This window comes from Aethalodelphis obliquidens, unplaced genomic scaffold (genome assembly GCF_003676395.1).
Source record: "Aethalodelphis obliquidens isolate GAN/ISIS:26980383/991018 unplaced genomic scaffold, ASM367639v1 scaffold4, whole genome shotgun sequence".
Classification (NCBI taxonomy): domain Eukaryota; kingdom Metazoa; phylum Chordata; class Mammalia; order Artiodactyla; family Delphinidae; genus Aethalodelphis; species Aethalodelphis obliquidens.
Window position 1 is genome coordinate 1,288,375 of NW_020837948.1, and position 18,207 is coordinate 1,306,581.

General features: G+C 40.1%; 1 protein-coding gene across 2 annotated transcripts in view; it reads right to left on the reverse strand.

Moving 5' to 3' along the window:
- Positions 1-18,207, reverse strand: part of UBE2D2 (ubiquitin conjugating enzyme E2 D2) — a 59,977-nt gene that overhangs the window by 34,086 nt on the left and 7,684 nt on the right. Inside the window, exon 2 of one of the 2 annotated variants that reach the window (XM_027095956.1) lies at positions 2,378-2,487. The exons of the other annotated variant lie outside the window; for it this stretch is intronic. The gene's annotated coding sequence lies outside the window, so the exon portion shown is untranslated. The remainder of the gene's footprint in view (positions 1-2,377; positions 2,488-18,207) is intronic. 2 annotated transcript variants of the gene reach the window in all.

Here is an 18,207-nt window from a genome sequence, read left to right on the forward strand (position 1 = left end):
AGGGCAGGAATAAAGAGGTAGGCATAGAGAATGAACTTGATGACATGGGGTGGGAGGGCAAAGCTGGGGAGAAGTGAAAGTAGCATCGACATATATACACTACCTAATATAAAATAGTTGGCTGGTGGGAAGCAGCGGTATGGCACAGGGAGATCGGCTCGGTGCTTTGAGATGACCTAGAGGGGTGGGATAGGGAGGATGGGAGGGAGGCTCAAGAGGGAGGGGATATGGGGACGTGTGTATCCATATGGCTGATTCGCTTTGTTATGCAACAGAAAATAACACAGTATTGTGAAGCAATTATACTCCAATAAAGATCTATTAAAAAAATGTCTTAAAAAGGCTGGACCCCAGTTCACTGTTATCTATTTTCACAATAGCACAGTTATTTTTTTTTTTTTTTACGGTACGCGGGCCTCTCACTGTTGTGGCCTCTCCCGTTGTGGAGCACAGGCTCCGGACGCGCAGGCTCAGCGGCCATGGCTCACGGGCCCAGCCACTCTGTGGCATGTGGGATCTTCCCGGACCGGGGCACGAACCCGTGTCCCCTGCAACGGCAGGCGGACTCTCAACCACTGCGCCACCAGGGAAGCCCCCACAGTTATGATTTTAAAACACATCAACACTAAACACTTCCAATTAAAAAGATTACCTCTAACACACCATTGTAAAGCAATTATACTCCAATAAAGATGTTAAAAAAAAAAGATTACTGTTCACACACTGCTTTTTTAGGATGAAAAATAATCGTTTTTATTCCCCAGGGACTTCCTTCTTTCTCCAAGCAGCTTATTGTTTATTAACTATACTATACAAATATAGTATCATATATGGTATGGTACAGTAATATCTTGCGATCAATATTTTATCCACAACTACCAAACTCTGTGTACCCTTGCATCTACCCCTTGAATGCTTAATTCTTTTTTTTTTCTTTCTTTTTTTTTTTTTGCGGTACGCGGGCCTCTCACTGTTGTGGCCTTTCCCGTTGCGGAGCACAGGCTCCGGACGCGCAGGCTCAGCGGCCATAGCTCACTGGCCCAGCCGCTCTGCGGCAGGCGAGATCCTCCCGGACCGGGGCACGAACCCGCATCCCCTGCATCGGCAGGCGGACTCTCAACCACTGCGCCACCAAGGAAGCCCCTTGAATGCTTAATTCTAAATCCCTTCAGTTAGAGACAAGGTATATCATATTCTTTACTGCATTTCCTAGATTGGAACACAAGAGACACTCAAATGTCTAAATGGGTGGATGAATGAATGCCTAGCATGCCTAGCACAGTACATATCAAGCAGAATTGGTGCTCAAACACTTGCAAATGAGATGATAAACAAAAGCACATAAACAACTTGCAAGGGGAAGTCCAGTCCAATTCAGCCTAATCACCTATAGTGTCAGGAAAGAGAAAGTCTATAGTGACAAACAGTATATTAAGATTTAATTACTGAACATGAATGGAATAGGTGTTTTTGAGTGAGACTGGATAACACCAGAGAACAAGGAGTTCGGTTTTTTGAGCACTTCAGCAGCAACCACTTAGGTGGAAATGTTGTTATAATTAAAGACAATATTCTTTGTTCATTATTGAAGATCAAGAACCTTTCCTAGACCTCATTTTACCTACATGAACTACCATTTACTCATTTCAAAACTTTTTTCTTAATCAATTAGTTTTAATTTTAATTTTTAAAAGTTAAATTTTTTCTTTTTGCGGTACGCGGGCCCCTCACCGCCGTGGCCTCCCCCGCCGCGGAGCACAGGCTCCGGACGCGCAGGCCCAGCGGCCATGGCTCACGGGCCCAGGCGCTCCGCGGCACGCGGGATCCCCCCGGACCGGGGCACGAACCTACGCCCCCCGCATCGGCAGGCGGACCCCCAACCACTGCGCCACCAGGGAAGCCCTAAAAGTTAAATTTTTAATTTAACTAGTTCAAGACTCTAGGAACAGTTTGCCTGGAATACTCTGCACGCCCCACCCCAACTCCATGCGCCTTTAGTCTTCATGTAAATGTTGTGCTTAGAGACAGGTCTCCTAGAAGCCCTTCTCCCCTATTTCCATCCCGTTTCCTGTTAAATACTACGATGGAAAAGTGCAAGTTGCCTTAGCAACTCAGGATGGTTTATAGTCTATGTGTGATTATTTAATGTCTCTCAACCCAATGACAAATAGGGACCTGACCTCCAGCACAGTCCCTGGTCCAGGGTGAGTCCCCAGTAAATATCTGTTGAAGAACAGATCGTTACAATTACACACAGTAATTTTAAGTACGTAGAGAAAGATAATACCATCTTTCATTGATTGTAAGATTTTTTTTAATATACTTGAAATCAAACTGCATACTACAATCAATGGCATGTCAGCTTAAGTGGCAATACCTTTTCTTTCTTAGTAGTACGTCTTTCAATTAATTGCGTCTTAGATTCAATGAAGTAAGGCACTTGGAAAGGCAGTAATATACTGATACTGCATCCACAGGATCACATACCTAACAAGGAACAAGTTTAAAATTTTAGCAGTCAAGGTCAAAGCAGAAGATGGTTGAGTAAATGACAGTGTTAAGATAGGAAAATCACAACTCTTCCGGAAGACTACTTCTGTAGAAAGTAAGGGGACAAAAATATTAGCGTGGTACACATGGTACCAAAAGCAAAACAAGCAAATAGCTGTTTCTTGCTTCTGGAACTGATGATCACTGGTAGCTAAGTTGTCGGGACAGGTTAGACTCCACACAGGGTCTCTGTCAGGATCTGAAATTACCTCTCCTTTTAGCTACTGAAGCAGCGGTCCGTGCTCTTCAATACTCTGTTTCCAAAACAAGTGTGGCACATAGCCAGGTAGATGGGAAGAGTCTACGTTCTAATAGATGGTGGAGCATCTATGCCAAAAGATTCCAGCGCTCACTAAATTCCAAAGAAAATACTGTAATGCTAAGGAAAGAGCTCCCTTCCTGGCATTTGAATAACCAGGATCTACAGCAGTCAATTCCACCTCAGTTAACAGCTACATACCAAACTAGAAATCTAAAGAACTCTTCTATAGCATTAATCACCATGTACCATAGTCCCAAGCTTGAGAAAATGGGGATATAAACAAACGGTGATATCATTATCTTGGTGTGCTTCTAGGCTACTTAAAGTGGCAGGACAATGAAGACCTTAAAAAGAGGTAAAAAAGACATCCCTTTTCTCATTATACCCTGTAAAACTATGTGCTCCCACCCTCCCAAATAACTCACATGCACTATTTTTAGTAAGTAGCATATGGTTAAGTTCTGGTACTCTGATGTTTTGAAATATATAAAAACTATTCACCTAGAACTGTAAATCCTTGAAATTTAAAAATAACACTTCTCACGGACTTTACTCTTCACTCTTCCAAAGCATAGTCAGTTTCTGTTTCACAAGTTCTCCAACACTAACCTAAGGAGCTCAAGATGATGAATCTACCCACAGTTAAATCAGTCTTCCTATAGACTGACAACCTCTGTAAGACAGGTGACCAATCGTCAAGCAAGCTGTTAAATTTTATTATGCTAGAAGACTTGCTACATACTTGCAAAACTGTCTCATGTGATGATCAAAGCATAGAAAACACACTTCAAGTTTAAAAAAAAAACCCCACACACAGAACCAATATTTAATCCTGGGATTACATCTTAGAACAACAGATTTTTGCATCTCCCTGTAACAGTCCAACCTCCAAAACAAGACACTAAACAGTATTAACAAAAGTGTCTTTTCAAAGTTAAATTTTATGTAAGCCTAGAGACAGGAGCTCTCTGTCCACACTAAAATCACTTGAGATGCCATTTAATCAAGTATCTTCTACACAGTAATAGAAACATTTACTACTGTCTTGGGGGAATATATTACAGCACCATGACAATAAGACAAATGAACAGTTTCTGTCTTACTATGATGAAGTTCACAGCCTAAAAGGATTTCCATTTTGTCTGCAGCAAAGGTTGGGGAAGGGCCAAACAGAAATTTCAAGTACGTAGTTAGGCTGGAGAAAGGTTTGGTACTGTTACCTGTTTCAAAAACATTTTATATTCCTGATATTAAGAACAAAGCATAGTTCTCGTAAGCAGTTTTTGATATGGCAGACCTGACCAATGAACCTACAGGGAATGTTTAACCCATATAATCATTACAGTGGTGCTACTTAAGGATTCTGAGAGCACTTTTGAGATTAACAAAGAAGAGATGGCAGGAAGAAGCTGCTCTTTGGTATGGTAATAGGAAAAGTATGAAAACATTATGAATCAAGTAAAAAAAAAACCTCCCCAGCCTAGTCGGTCTCATGTGTGTTAGTTATCAAGATCATGAGTTATGTGAGTGTCTTGGTAAGAACAAACAAGGCTGGTAATATAAAATTACTCCTTCCCATGACTCAATTTTATCCAACACTTTCCAGAATAGACAGGCAACCAAGAAGGCAGCCACCTCCGTGGTCTTTAGACTTTTAAAGTCTTATATTATAGGAAAAACTTAAAGAATACCAGGTAAAAACTCAAAAGAGCCTAGTGATTACATTTTAATGCTACAAGAAAGAAATAGTTTAAGCCCAGGACATATATGGCTTTTTAGAACACTTACATCCTATCTTTTTAATTCCTTTTCCTTAGTCTCCAGCACTAAGCTAAACAAAGCAACTTGTGGGTGGTGGGGAGATGGTGGAAACGGGGAGATGTTGGCCAAAGAGTACGAACTTCCAGTTATTAGATAAATAAGTTCTGGGGATCTAATGTACAACATGGTAATATAATAATACTGTATTATATACTTGAAACTTGCTAAGAGAGATCTTAAAATGTTGCCACCACAAAAAAAGAAATAATAATGGGACATAGGGACTTCCCTGGTGGTCCAGTGGTAAAGAATCTGCCTTACAATGCAGGGGATGCGGGTTCGATTCCTGGTCAAGGAACTAAGATCCCACATGCCGCGGGGCAACTAAGCTGGCTTGCCACAACTACTGAGCTCATGAGCCTCAACTAGCGAGCCTGCGTGCTGCAAATTACAGAGCACACACGCTCTGGACCCTGTGTGCCACTAGAGAGAGAAAACAACCCCACATGCCATAACTAGAGAGAAGCCCACACACCACAATGAAAGATCCTGCGTGCCTCAGTGAAGATCCCACATGCTGCAACTAAGACCTGGTGCAGCCAAAAAATAAATAAAAAATAAAATAAAATAATTATGGGACATGATGGAGGTGCTACCTAACACTATGGTGGTAATCATTCTGCAATATGTAAGTATCAAATCCACACTGTGTAACAAACTTACACAATGTTATGTGTCAATTATATCTCTATAAATTTGGGGGGAAAAAAGAAAAAAATAAACAAAGCAGCTTATGAAGTTTATTTTGACAGGAAAAGGCAAGGATCCAAGTAAATGGTTATACTTCTCCTCAAAACAATCACATTTTTAGATTTCACATCCAACAAGCCTTTCCCTTACCCTCTACTCTTCCCTTCTTCCCTCCTCCTGTTGACTGGCCAAACGAATCTTCATAAAAAATTTCTTTGAATTAACATTTGGAAAAAATGTTAACTTAATATTACCCAACCATTTAGAACTGTTTTTAATGAATCCAAAGAGGCAAAATTCTACTACAGAATTAAATTTTTAACAGGTGACCTTATCCAAGAAGTATGTTAGTACTAAGACAAAACTTACTACAACTTCCCCTGCAGTAAGTAATCTCCAAAGATGGGTGCCAACAATTTCTCCCCTCCCTGTAAGAACATACCACTCCTCTTATCAAGAAGTGGTCTACTTCCCTTCCCCTTGAATCCCAGCTGCCCTGGATCTTGCTTGACCAAAAAAAATTTAAATAAATATGACACCATGTCAGTTACAAGTCTACTGTTTAAGAGGCTTGACAGCTTTTCTTCCTGCTCTTTCATAGCTCTAAGCTACCACATAGGAGGTCCAGGCTATCTTGCTGGAAAGGCCATTTAGGGGGCAGTGGAGCACATTCCAGCCAATAGTCAGCAACAAGGCCCCAGACATGTGAGAGAGGTCTTCTTGGATCTTCTAACCCTGATGCCAGCTGAACACAGCCACAGGGATAACCCTGGCTGATAACACATGAAACAAAACCGCCAAGTCAATCCAGAATCCTGAGAAATAATAAATCACGTTGTTTTAAGTTTTGGAGTCATTTGTTATACAGCAAAGCTAAATGATAAATACCCCTATGTAGTCTCTAAAGATAATAGGCTCAATAATAGATCCTTCCAACAATTATCACCATACCAGTTTCTCAGCAAAACAATACCAAATTTCTAATTTTGCTAAATACTAAAATAAACACACACACACACACACACACAACCTCCCCCCCAACCTACCCTGCTACTGGAAGCTACTGGCCCAAGAGAAATATTTTTAATATTTTAAAATACTGTTAAGGGGTAAAGTCATGATAAAAGTAGTTTATTTCAAGTGATCCATATCCCTTCAGATTTGGCATCCCAGTATTTTGCCCAAGGTCCTTTATAAAACCAAATAATATTTAATCTTAGCAGGTATAAATATTTACCTAAAACCTCAATAATAAGGTAAATAATCAGCTACCCATCTTAGCTAAATTTAAAGAGAGCAGCCATTTTTAAACGTTACATATTGATCTAGGAGAAAATCACAAACTATTTAAAAAACATGTAGGGACTTCTCTGGTGGCGCAGTGGTTAAGAATCCGCCTGCCAATGCAGGGGACATGGGTTCAAGCCCTGGTCCAGAAAGATCTCACACGCCGTGGAGCAATGAAGCCCATGCGCCACAACTACTGAGTCTGTGCTCTAGAGCCCGCGAGCCACAACTACTGAGCTCACGTGCCACAACTACTGAAGCCCACACGCCTAGAGCCCGTGCTCCGCAACAAGAGGCTACCGCAATGAGAAGCCTATGCACCACAGCGAAGAGTAGCCCCCACTCACCACAACTAGAGGAAGCCCACGCACAGCTACAAAGACCCAACACAGCCAATAATAAATAAATAAAATAAAATTTAAAAAATAATAAAAATAAAAAATATGTAAATGTCCAATACTTTTATCAGCTACATAAAGATGGTAAGATCCACAGGGGTTTTGTATTTTATGACTTTTCAAGTGCTTGCTCTTTCAGAGTTACAATTCCTAGAAATATAAATTTTGGTGTAATACAATAGCATGTGTTCCAGAAGAACCATTGAAAGTACCTCAGACTTCCTTATCTCAGGGTTTCTCAATCTGGGAAATGACTGACATTTGGGGCAGGATAATTCTTTGCTGTGGGGGGCTGTCCTTTGCATCGTAGGATATTCAGTAGCTCCCTGGCCTCTATCTATTAGATGCCAGTAGCAGCCAGTAGCCTCCCAGCTGTGACAATTAACAGTGTTTACAATGCCAAACATCACCTGGTGGGCAAAACCACCCCCAATGAGAACCACTGCATTATTTCTCAGTAATACATTCTGAATTATTTACAGATAAAATGATATGACATTTGGGATTGGATTTAAAATAATCCAGTAAGTGTGGAAGAGGTAATCAAGAATAAACACAAAATGATGGGTCACATGGTGATATGTTATAGAATACTCAATGTTTGGATATGTTTGAAAATTTCACTGAAGTTTATTAGACATCTGTTTTGTGTACTTTTATATAGTGTATTATATTTATAACAATGAAAAATTTTTAAGAAAAAAAGTTAATTAAAAACTCGCATATCCTATAGTTGGGTGTCTAAAAACTTTGCCATACAATTTGGCATTACCTTACAAAACTAAAAAGCATCAGACTCTATAACCAAACAATTCTACTGACTATTAAGAGAAACTCTCACCTATGTGCACCAAGAAATTTGTATGGGGATATTGATGCTTTGGTATCTGTAGTAGCAAAAACTTGGAAACAAATGTCTATTATAGGTGGAATAAATTTTAAAATATATTGTTGGCATATTTGTATTCATTGAAAATGCATGTTATTTAAAATGTATACATTTCCAAGACATCTATGTAAATTTTGACATCTAAAACAGTACTATATGTTGTTTATGGGTACAAATCTTAAAACTAATAAAAATAAAACTTAAAACTAAAAGTGATATCTAGATCACTTCCTTGATTCCACCAGTGAATGTCCTTCCCATCCACGCAAACCAGAGGTTTGTTCTCCAGAGAGGATACAACATAAGTTCTCAGGACTGAGGGACACTAAGCACCGTCAATGGCATGGATGATGTATGGAAATCAGGAAGGTTAAGCGAATGTTTACATACACACTTTGTTCCAAACGGTCCTGAGAACACTGGAAGCTTTGCCTATACCTTCCAGGCAGATTAAAAGATTCTTCTCGAGGAAAAGTGACCAGCACAAGATAAAGATCTATACAATTCACGGACATCAGTGGTTCATCTGGAGAAACAGCCCTGCCAGTAAACCATAAATTAAGTCCCAGAGTTGCCAAACCTCACCCCCACATGCTCAGACCCTTTAATCAGTGTTTTACTCTAAAATAAGGATAAACAACTGACAATGAAGGATACTGGCCATCTTCAACATGATTCATCTTCAACATGAAAGATAAAGACCAAAATAATGTGAAGAAAAAAAGAAGCAGGAGAAAACAAAGACCATGAAGGAAGAAGAAAAAGTCAAAACAAAAGAAAAACTATCATGGATATCCTTAAAGCTAAGAGATGCTACTACTTCCATGAAACAAGAGCAGAATCCTTAAAACAAGCAAGCAAACATTCTGAGAATGAGAAAGTCTTTCAAAAAGTGGATAAAAGATAGAAAAGAAAATATAGCAAGACTAGTCCAGACACTCCCCAAATTTATCTACAGATCCCACGAAATCTCCATCAAAATTCCAAATGCCTTTTTCTTAAAAAAAGAAACAACAAGCACAACCTAAAATTCATATGGGAATGCAAGGGATCCAAAAAACCAGAACAATCCTGGGAAAGAACAAAGTTGGAGGATTCACACTTTCTGATTTCAAAACTTAACACAAAGTGACAGTATTCAAGACAGTACGGTACTGACGTAAGAACAGGCATAGGTCAATGGAACAGAATTGAGAGTCTAGAAATAAACCCATACATCTATGGCCAATTGGTTTTTGACACAGCTGCCAAAACAATTCAATGTGGGAAAGAACAGTCTTTTCAACAAATGGTGCTAGGACAACAGGATACTCACATGAAAAAGATGAACTTAGACTCCTATCTCAAACTATATACAAAAATTAACTTAAAAATGGATTAAAGGCCACTATCTCATTCCATCAGGATGGTTACTATTAAAAAAAAACAACCAACCAACCAAACAAACAAAAACAGAAAATAGTAAATGTTGGTGAGGATGTGGAGAATTTGGAACCCTTATGCATCACGGTGGTGGGGGAGGGGGAACGTAAAATGGTGTAGCCACTGTGGAAAACAATATGGTAGTTGCTCAAAAACTAAAAATAAAACTACTGGGGACTTCCCTGGTCGTGCAGCAGTTAAGAATCCGCCTGCCAATGTAGGCGACATGAGTTCAATCCCTGGTCCGGGAAGATCCCACATGCTGCAGAGCACTAAGCCCGTGCGCCACAACTACTAAGCCTCGGCTCTAGAGCCCGTGAGCCACAACCACTGAAGTCCATGCGCCACAACTACTGAGGCTGCGCTCTAGAGCCCGCGAGCCACAACCACTGAAGCCCGCGCGCTCTAGGGCCCACGTACCACAGCTACTGAGCCCGCGTGCTGAAACTACTGAAGCCCACACACCTAGAGCTGCTGCTCTGCAACAAGAGAAGCCACCGCAATGAGAAGTCCGCGCACCGCAATGAAGAGTAGCCCCCACTCATTGCAACTAGAGAGAAGAAGCCCACAGGCAGCAACGAAGACTCAACGCAGCCAATAAATAAATTAATTATATATAAATAAATAAATATAATTACCATATGATCCAGCAATTCCAGTTCTAGGTATATACCCAAAATAACTGAAAGCAGGGTCTTGAAAAGATACACCCATGCTGACTACAGAATTATTCAGAATAGCTAAAATGTGTAAACAACCCAAGTGTCCAACAGCAGATGAATGGATAGGCAAATATGGTATATACATACAATGGAATAGTAAATAGCCTTCAAAAAGGAAGGAAACTCTGACAACATAGATGAACCCTGAGGACACTGTGCTAAGTGAAATAAATCAGTCACAAAAAGAGAAATACTGTATGAGTCCACTTCTATGAGGAACCCAGTCAAAACCATAGAGAGATAAAGTACAATAGTGGGTGCTTAAAGGCTAGGGAGAAATCAGGAGTCACTGTTTAATGGGTACAGACTCTCAGTTTTGAAAAACAAAGAGTTCTGGAGATGGAGTAGTAACGGTTGTACAACAATACAAATATACTTAATACCAATGAACTGTATATTTAAAAATGGTGAAAATGGTAAATCTTATATGTATTTTACAACAATTAAAAAATTGGGGCTTCCCTGGTGATGCAGTGGTTGAGAGTCTGCCTGCCGATGCAGGGGACATGGGTTCGTGCCCTGATCCGGGAGGATCCCATATGCTGCGGAGCGGCTGGGCCTGTGGGCCATGGCCGCTGTGCCTGCGCATCCGGAGCCTGTGCTCCACAACGGGAGAGGCCACAGCAGTGAGAGGACCGCGTACCGCAAAAAAAAATAAAATAAAATAAAATTGGAAAAAACAGATCAAATACCTAAATGTAAGAGTTAAAACTATAAAATTCTTAGAAGGAAACAAAAAAATTAAAAATAAATTAACCATATGATCCAGCAATTCCACTCTGAGGTATATATCCAAGAGGAATGAAAACATACGTTAACACAAAAATTTTAAAATAAATGTTCATAGCAGTATCATTCTAATAGTTAAAAAATGAAAACAGAGCTTCCCTGGTGGAGCAGTGGTTGAGATTCCGTCTGCCGATGCAGGGGACACGGGTTCGTGCCCCGGTCTGGGAAGAGCCCACATGCCGCAGAGCGGCTGGGCCCGTGAGCCATGGCCGCTGAGCCTGCGCGTCCAGAGCCTGTTGCTCCGCAACGGGAGAGGCCACAACAGTGAGAGGCCCACGTACCGGGAAAAAAAAAAAAGAAAAAGAAAACAACCCAAATGCCCATCAACTGATGAATGGAAAAAGGAAGTGTGGTAAATTCATACAATGGAATATTATTCAGCCATAAAAAGAAATTAACTACTGATATATACAACTTGGCTAAACCTTGAAAACTCTATGCCTAAACAAAAGGCGGCAGACACAAAAGGTCACATATTGTATGATTCTATTTACATGAAAGGTCCAGAATAAGCAAATCCATATAGATAGACTCAGGGACTTCCCTGGTGGTCCAGTGGTTAAGAATCGGTCTTGCAATGCAGGGGACGCCAGTTCAATTCCTGGTCAGGGAACTAAGATCCCACATGCCGAGGGGCAACTAAGCCTGTGCACCGCAACTACTGAGCCTGTGCGTCACAACTAGAGAGCCCACGTTCCACAACTACAGAGCCGACACGCTCTGGAGCTGGCAAGGCACAACTAGAGAGCCCATGTGCCACAACTACAAAGCCTGCGCCCTCTGGAGTCTGCGTGCTGCAACTAGAGAGTCCATGTGCCACAACTAATGAGCCTGCATGCCACTACTAGAGAGAAGCCCGCATGCTGCAACAAAGAGCCCGTGTGCCGCAATGAAAGATCCCACGTGCTGCAACTAAGACCCGATGCAGCCAATAAATTAATATTAAAAAAAAAGACTCAAAAAGACCAACTGAATGTTGAGTAAAATAAGTGAAAACTGACCTACACCACCAAACATCATGAAATTTCACAACATTGGGGACAAAGAAAATCTATAAGCTTCCAGAAAGGAAGGTGGTCACATATATAGGATCAGGAATCAGAATAGTTTGGGACTTAACAGCAATACTGGAAGCCAGAAGACAATGAAAGTACAGACTATAAAAGTAAAAGGAGAGCTTCCCTGGTGGTGCAGTGGTTGAGAATCTGCCTGCCAGTGCGGGGGACATGGGTTCAAGCCCTGGTCTGGGAGGATTCCACATGCTGCGGAGCAACTAGGCCCGTGAGCCACAACTACTGAGCCTGCGCGTCTGGAGCTTATGCTCCGCAACAAGAAAGGCCGCGACAGTGAGAGGCCCGCGCACTGCGATGAAGAGTGGCCCCTGCTCGCCGCAACTAGAGAAAGCCCACACACAGAAACGAAGACCCAGCACAGCCAAAAATAAATAAGTAAAATTTAAAAAAAGTAAAAGGAGTGCCACACTGGTGGTCCTACCTCACACTCCCAGATTAGATCAAGTCATGTTCATGATCCAATGCCACTACATTGTTACCTTCAAGTTGTTCTTCAAAGTCTGAACAATCTTCTTAACCTTGTATTAATGGTTTATGTGACCTCATACAATTTAATTTTCATATCAAGTTATAGGTTCAACAATAGAGGAACTGAAATAAGACTTGGATATACTGAAAAAAAATATTGCATAAGCATGTTTTGGGATTGTCACTGTAAGTTAAACAAATTTTTATTCATTAGAGATTTGCCCTGTAGTGATAAAAATAAATGGTATAACTATTTCTCTTTGAAAGGAATTCAAATTTCTGTTTTAAACCAATTTAATCAGTGTTTTAAACATGTGGGCAATGATTTCAAGTCAACCTTGAAATGGATATAAATATCATGGCAATTCACAATTTTAAAAAGAGCTCACAAGCATGTATGATATACTCCTGGTAAGCTCAATTACTTCAAAGTGGATTTTTTTACTTCTAGTCAACAAAAGTGAAACACAATGCTTAAAGTATAAATAACCTTTCAATGGACAGGAATCTAGCCTACTACTTAACTCAGTGATGATATAGTATTGCCTTGATGCAATAGGTAAAGTAGGGGAGGTTTCACAAGTAATTCCCCATTACTTACAACAATGTACCTTTATCAAAACATGAATATTTCTAAATATATGCAAAGATCCCAAGCTCATAAATTATCAAAAGAAGCCATGGCTCCTGACTAAACTTTAACACTGAAGCTAAATTAGGTAGGTCTGAATCTTAAACTGGATAGTAAGTACCTAGGTGTTGGTCACATCAGTATCTAAAACTTTCTGTAGACATAAAAATACTTCATAATAAAAGATTAAGTTTCGGGACTTTAAATTATGGTTCCTTCCAACTATTTCTAAGAATGGAGACTAGTTTATACAGGTTACTAGTATAATTATCAAAATTGTCTCATAATAATAACACTAAACTAAAATTATGGTTTTAGTTTTTTCCAAAAATGGGCTATAGAAAATGCCATATTCCCTAACTGGGAAAAGTGCATGTGGTCACAATCACTAGATTGATTTTTCCATGTGTTTTAAGTAACAATTAGCATTATTATTTTAAACAGTTTTTAATCTAAATATTTATGTCAAACAAGTCCTATATTGTAATTTGTTTTTTAAAATAGTGAGGCTATCCACAGGGGAATGGGCATGACCCAGTGCAGGATGTCCAAAATAGGACAGAGTTAAGAAGGGCATCCCTAGGAGAGACGGGGACAAAGAATCGTATCTATGCAGGTGGGCCACAGCAATGGGAAGTTGATTATACACAGGGGAATTGATCAAATGAGTAAATACATTAACGGAAGCCAGGTTTTTCACTGTAAGAAAAGGAATACCAATATTGAAAGGAAAAAATACGGGGTGAACCCTATGGTACTAGACTGGAATTAGAGGCACCGGTGTGAACTCATGGTTTTTGATATATATAGAGAAAAGTAAATCTATACATACACATATTCCCCTAGCTACATCCACTGATTACACTGAGAAAGCCTGGAAACAGTGAAATTCCAAAAGCAATGAGCATACCTAGCATCCAGATCTTGGTTTCTAAATACCATTCACCACTAAAAAGACCAAGGGATCCTTGGAAAAATAGATGATAACAGAGCTAGAGCAGGGAAGGTAGAAGAAAATGCAGGAAACATCTTTTTGTGCCAGAACTTAAAGAAGTGCTCAAATGATTGGGAAAAAAGCAAACTGGGGACAATTTGAGGATTAAAGTAAATAATAATAAATTATTAAAACCCACATGAATAAAATAGGAAATCATGAGTCCATACAAATATAAACTTTAAAATGAGTAAGTTAAAATTTTTGAGTAACAGCGTGGCACCCAGACTCCAGGTTGGCTCCCAACGATCCTGAACTCCTAGTATTCACACCCTTGTGCAGTCTTCCCTGCCACACTGTACCAGGGGTAATCTGTGAGGCCAACAGAACATGGCAGAAGTGATGGTACGCCTGTCGATTCTGAGATTAGGTTATAAAAGATACTACAGGCTTTCACTTGGATGCTCTATCTCTCTTAGATCACTCTGAGGGAACCCAGCTGCTATATCTTAAGCACACTCAGGCAGCTCTGAGTCGGAGAAACCCACGTGGGGAGGAAATGAGTCTGTAAGTCCAGCAACCCACAAGGAACTGAGATCCGCCAACAACCACGGAGTGAGCTTGGAAGGAGATCCTCTAGTCTTCAGAGTACTGCAACCCTCGGCAACAGCTTGGCTGCAACCTCAAAAAAGACCCTGAGGGCTTCCCTGGTGGCGCAGTGGTTGGGAGTCCGCCTGCTGGTTCGTGCCCAGTCTGGGAGGATCCCGCATGCCGTGGAGCTGCTGGGCCCGTGGGCCATGGCCGCTGGGCCTGTGCGTCCGGAGCCTGTGCTCCGCGACAGAAGAGGCCACACAGTGAGAGGCCTGCGCGTACCGCAAAAAAAAAAAAAAAAAAAAAAAAGACCCTGAGCCAGAACCACCCAGCTTTTAGCCATTCTTGGATTCCCAATCTTCATAATCTATGTGATAATAAATGTTTATTGTTTTAAGCAGCTAAGTTTTAGGGTATTTCCTTATGCAGCAATAGATAAAGAGTAAAAACAGAAGAAGTACATATATTCAAAGCAACTCCATACAAATTATTTACTCATTACAAAAGGAAAAAGAGTAACTTTACAGTATGAAACCTGGTAGATATCACCTTAATCAAGTGATGGAAGTGAAAATTCTCAGTAATGGGTCAAACTGAAACTGTATACCACCTGACAGGATGGAATGAAAAGAATCCAACCAAAATCATGTACCACTTGATAGGATGTAGAGACAGACATAGCATTGCTTCTGTGACATTCCTGCCAAAGATGCATGACCTAAATCTAATCACAAGGAAATATCAGAAAAACACAAACTGAGAGACATTCTGCAAAATAACTGGACTCTAATCTTTAAAAGTGTCAAGGTCATAAAGCAACTACACTTTAATTTAAAAAAAGTGTTGAGGTCATGAAGCAAAGGAAAGACTAAGGAATTAAAGAAAACTAGAGATAGATAACTAAATGCAACAAGTAACTACAGACTGGATTCTTTCCTATAAAGGACATTATTGGAACAACTGGCAAAACTTAAATGGAGTCTGACGATTAGATAGCAGTAGTATCTCAATGGAAATTTCCTAATTTTGATGGTTATACTGCGATTATGTAGCAGAATGTCCATTTTGTAAGAAATACACATTAAAGTATTTGGGGTTGATGAGTCATCATGTTGGCACCTTACTCTGAAATGGTTAAAGAAAAAGATGTTCTAGGTATTGTATTTGCAACTTCCCTGGTAGGTTTGAGATTGTTTCAAAATTTTAGAAAGATAAAAACAAAATCAGAAAAGCCCAACTGTAATTACAGCAGTCACTTTATTAGAATTTGGGGATTAGATGGTATACAGCATTGAATGGTCCCTAAAACGGTATGTGGCACATCTTAATTACTTGGACCTATAAATGTTACCTTATTTGGAAAAAGGGTCTTTGTAAACATAATTAAATTAAGGATCTTGAGATAAGATCATCTTGGATTACATGGGTGGGCCCTAAGTGTAAGATCAAGTGTCCTTATAAGAGATAAAAGAGAAGATCACACACAGAGAAGGTAGTGTGAAGATGAAGGCAGAGACTGAAGTGATGCGGCCACAAACCAAGGAATGCTTACAGTCACCAGAAGCTGGAAGAGGCAAGGAAGGATCCTCCCACAGAGCTTCCAGAGGGAGTGTGGCCCTGAAGGTATGCTCATTTTGGGCATTTGGCCTCCAAAACTGTGAGAGAATAGATTTCTGTTGTTTTAAGCCACTCAGTTTTTTGTAATTTATTACAGCAGCCCTATGAAACTAATACAGATGGTATAAATGAGGACATTTAATCTAAAGAAAATCACTCACTCCCATTAGCATACTATTATTTTAAGAAACCTATTTCTAAACTGTTATCACTGCAGCTTCTGTAAAATTCAGCTTTGATTTCAAATGTTTTATCTGCTATACGCCCTTAAGAAGTTGGCAAAGGAGTGCTATCACTTATATAGGCACTGATGTTCTACAAGTGGTGCGGGGACATGCTCAAAGGACAGCAGCAGATACTTCTATTACAAGATTATGTTAAGAGAACTGTTTTCACGTCTAGGCTTACAAAAGTATCACATTTATTGAAAACGTATTAAGATAACAATAGTTAGAACTTTGTTGAAGAAAAAATTTGGAAGTCAGTCCCTTTTTTCATTTAGAAATATTAGAAAACATCACCTTACAACATCAGGGTATATTTTTTTCCCTTTTCTTTCTTGGTTGGGGTACCAATGAAGGTGAAATGCTAAACAGACACTTAACACTGACACCTAAGATTTCAAGATTCTACCAATTTCATGGGTCATCATTACTGGGCAGTTAAGCCAGTGGTAATTAATATTAAAAACTATCTTTTGGGTTTCCCTGGTGGCACAGTGGTTAAGAATCCGCTTGCCAATGCAGGAGACACAGGTTCGAGCCCTGGTCCAGGAAGATCCCACATGCCGCGGAGCAATTAAGCCCGCGTGCCACAACTACTGAGCCTGCGCTCTAGAGCCCGCGAGCCACAACTACTGAGCCTGCGTGCCACAACTACTGAAGCCCATGCGCCTAGAGCCCGTGCTCCGCAACGAGAAGCCACTGCAATGGGAAGCCCGCGCACCACAATGAAGAGTAGTCTCTGCTCACTGCAACTAGAGAAAGCCCGCGTGCAGCAATGAAGACCCAACGCAGCCAAAAATAAATAAATTAAATAAATAAGTTTTTTAAAAAAACAAAAAACAAAAAACTATCTTTTACATGGTCCATATTTTCTTTCTACTCATCCCCCACAGGCTTGCAGGGTATGTGACACTATCCTCATTCTATAGGCAAGGAAGCTGAGGCCAAAAAAAAATCAGTGAAGTAACTTGCCTAAGGCCACAGGGCTAGAACATGACTCAGTAGGCATGTTGCTCCAAAATCCTACTATTTTTTTCCACTATACCACTTGCTGTTGACTTTCATTAAATGTTGCTGGCAAAAACTGAATGCCTACTATACATCAGGTACTGGGAATATAATAAGTAAGACAGGGACTTTGCCCAGAAGAGCTCAGTCTAGAGGGGGTAATAATCAATCATGTCTACATACTAAGAAACAGTTCTACAGCAGAATCCTACTGCCTGCATTACTGGGGCATGTTTCACAGAGAAGCAGTCTGTTGGATCTCCAAGGATGAAGAAAGAATTCAGGAGGAGAGAGTGGGTTGAGAAGGCATAAGGAAAAGCACAAAGACTAAAGGAAAATAATTCTGAGAAAGATCAATTAGAACTGTTTCAATTACACTAATATTTCTCATGAGACACTAACATGTATTATAGGAATAAAAATGGCAATCTTTTTGTCCTAAATTTTATCTACTTTTAATATGTCTTTAAGAAATACTACATATTTCCACGAATTTAAAGCAATAATTTGCCTCAAGAAACTTGCACACCACAAAGCAAATTATATGTGTTCCGATGCATAAACAGCATTTAACCATGGGTATTACCTGACTTCAGTGAACTATCCTGTTTATTATCATAATTCAATATATATTTGAGAAGTTATTTAATCAAAGCTTATTGAATACTAAATATTTCTACATTCCCCATGGACTTATAGCTAGAATATGGAAGGGTTTTGTTTGTTTGTTTTGTTTTGTTTTGCGGTACACGGGCCTCTCACTGTTGTGGCCTCTCCCGTTGCAGAGCACAGGCTCCAGACGCGCAGGCTCAGTGGCCACGGCTCACAGGC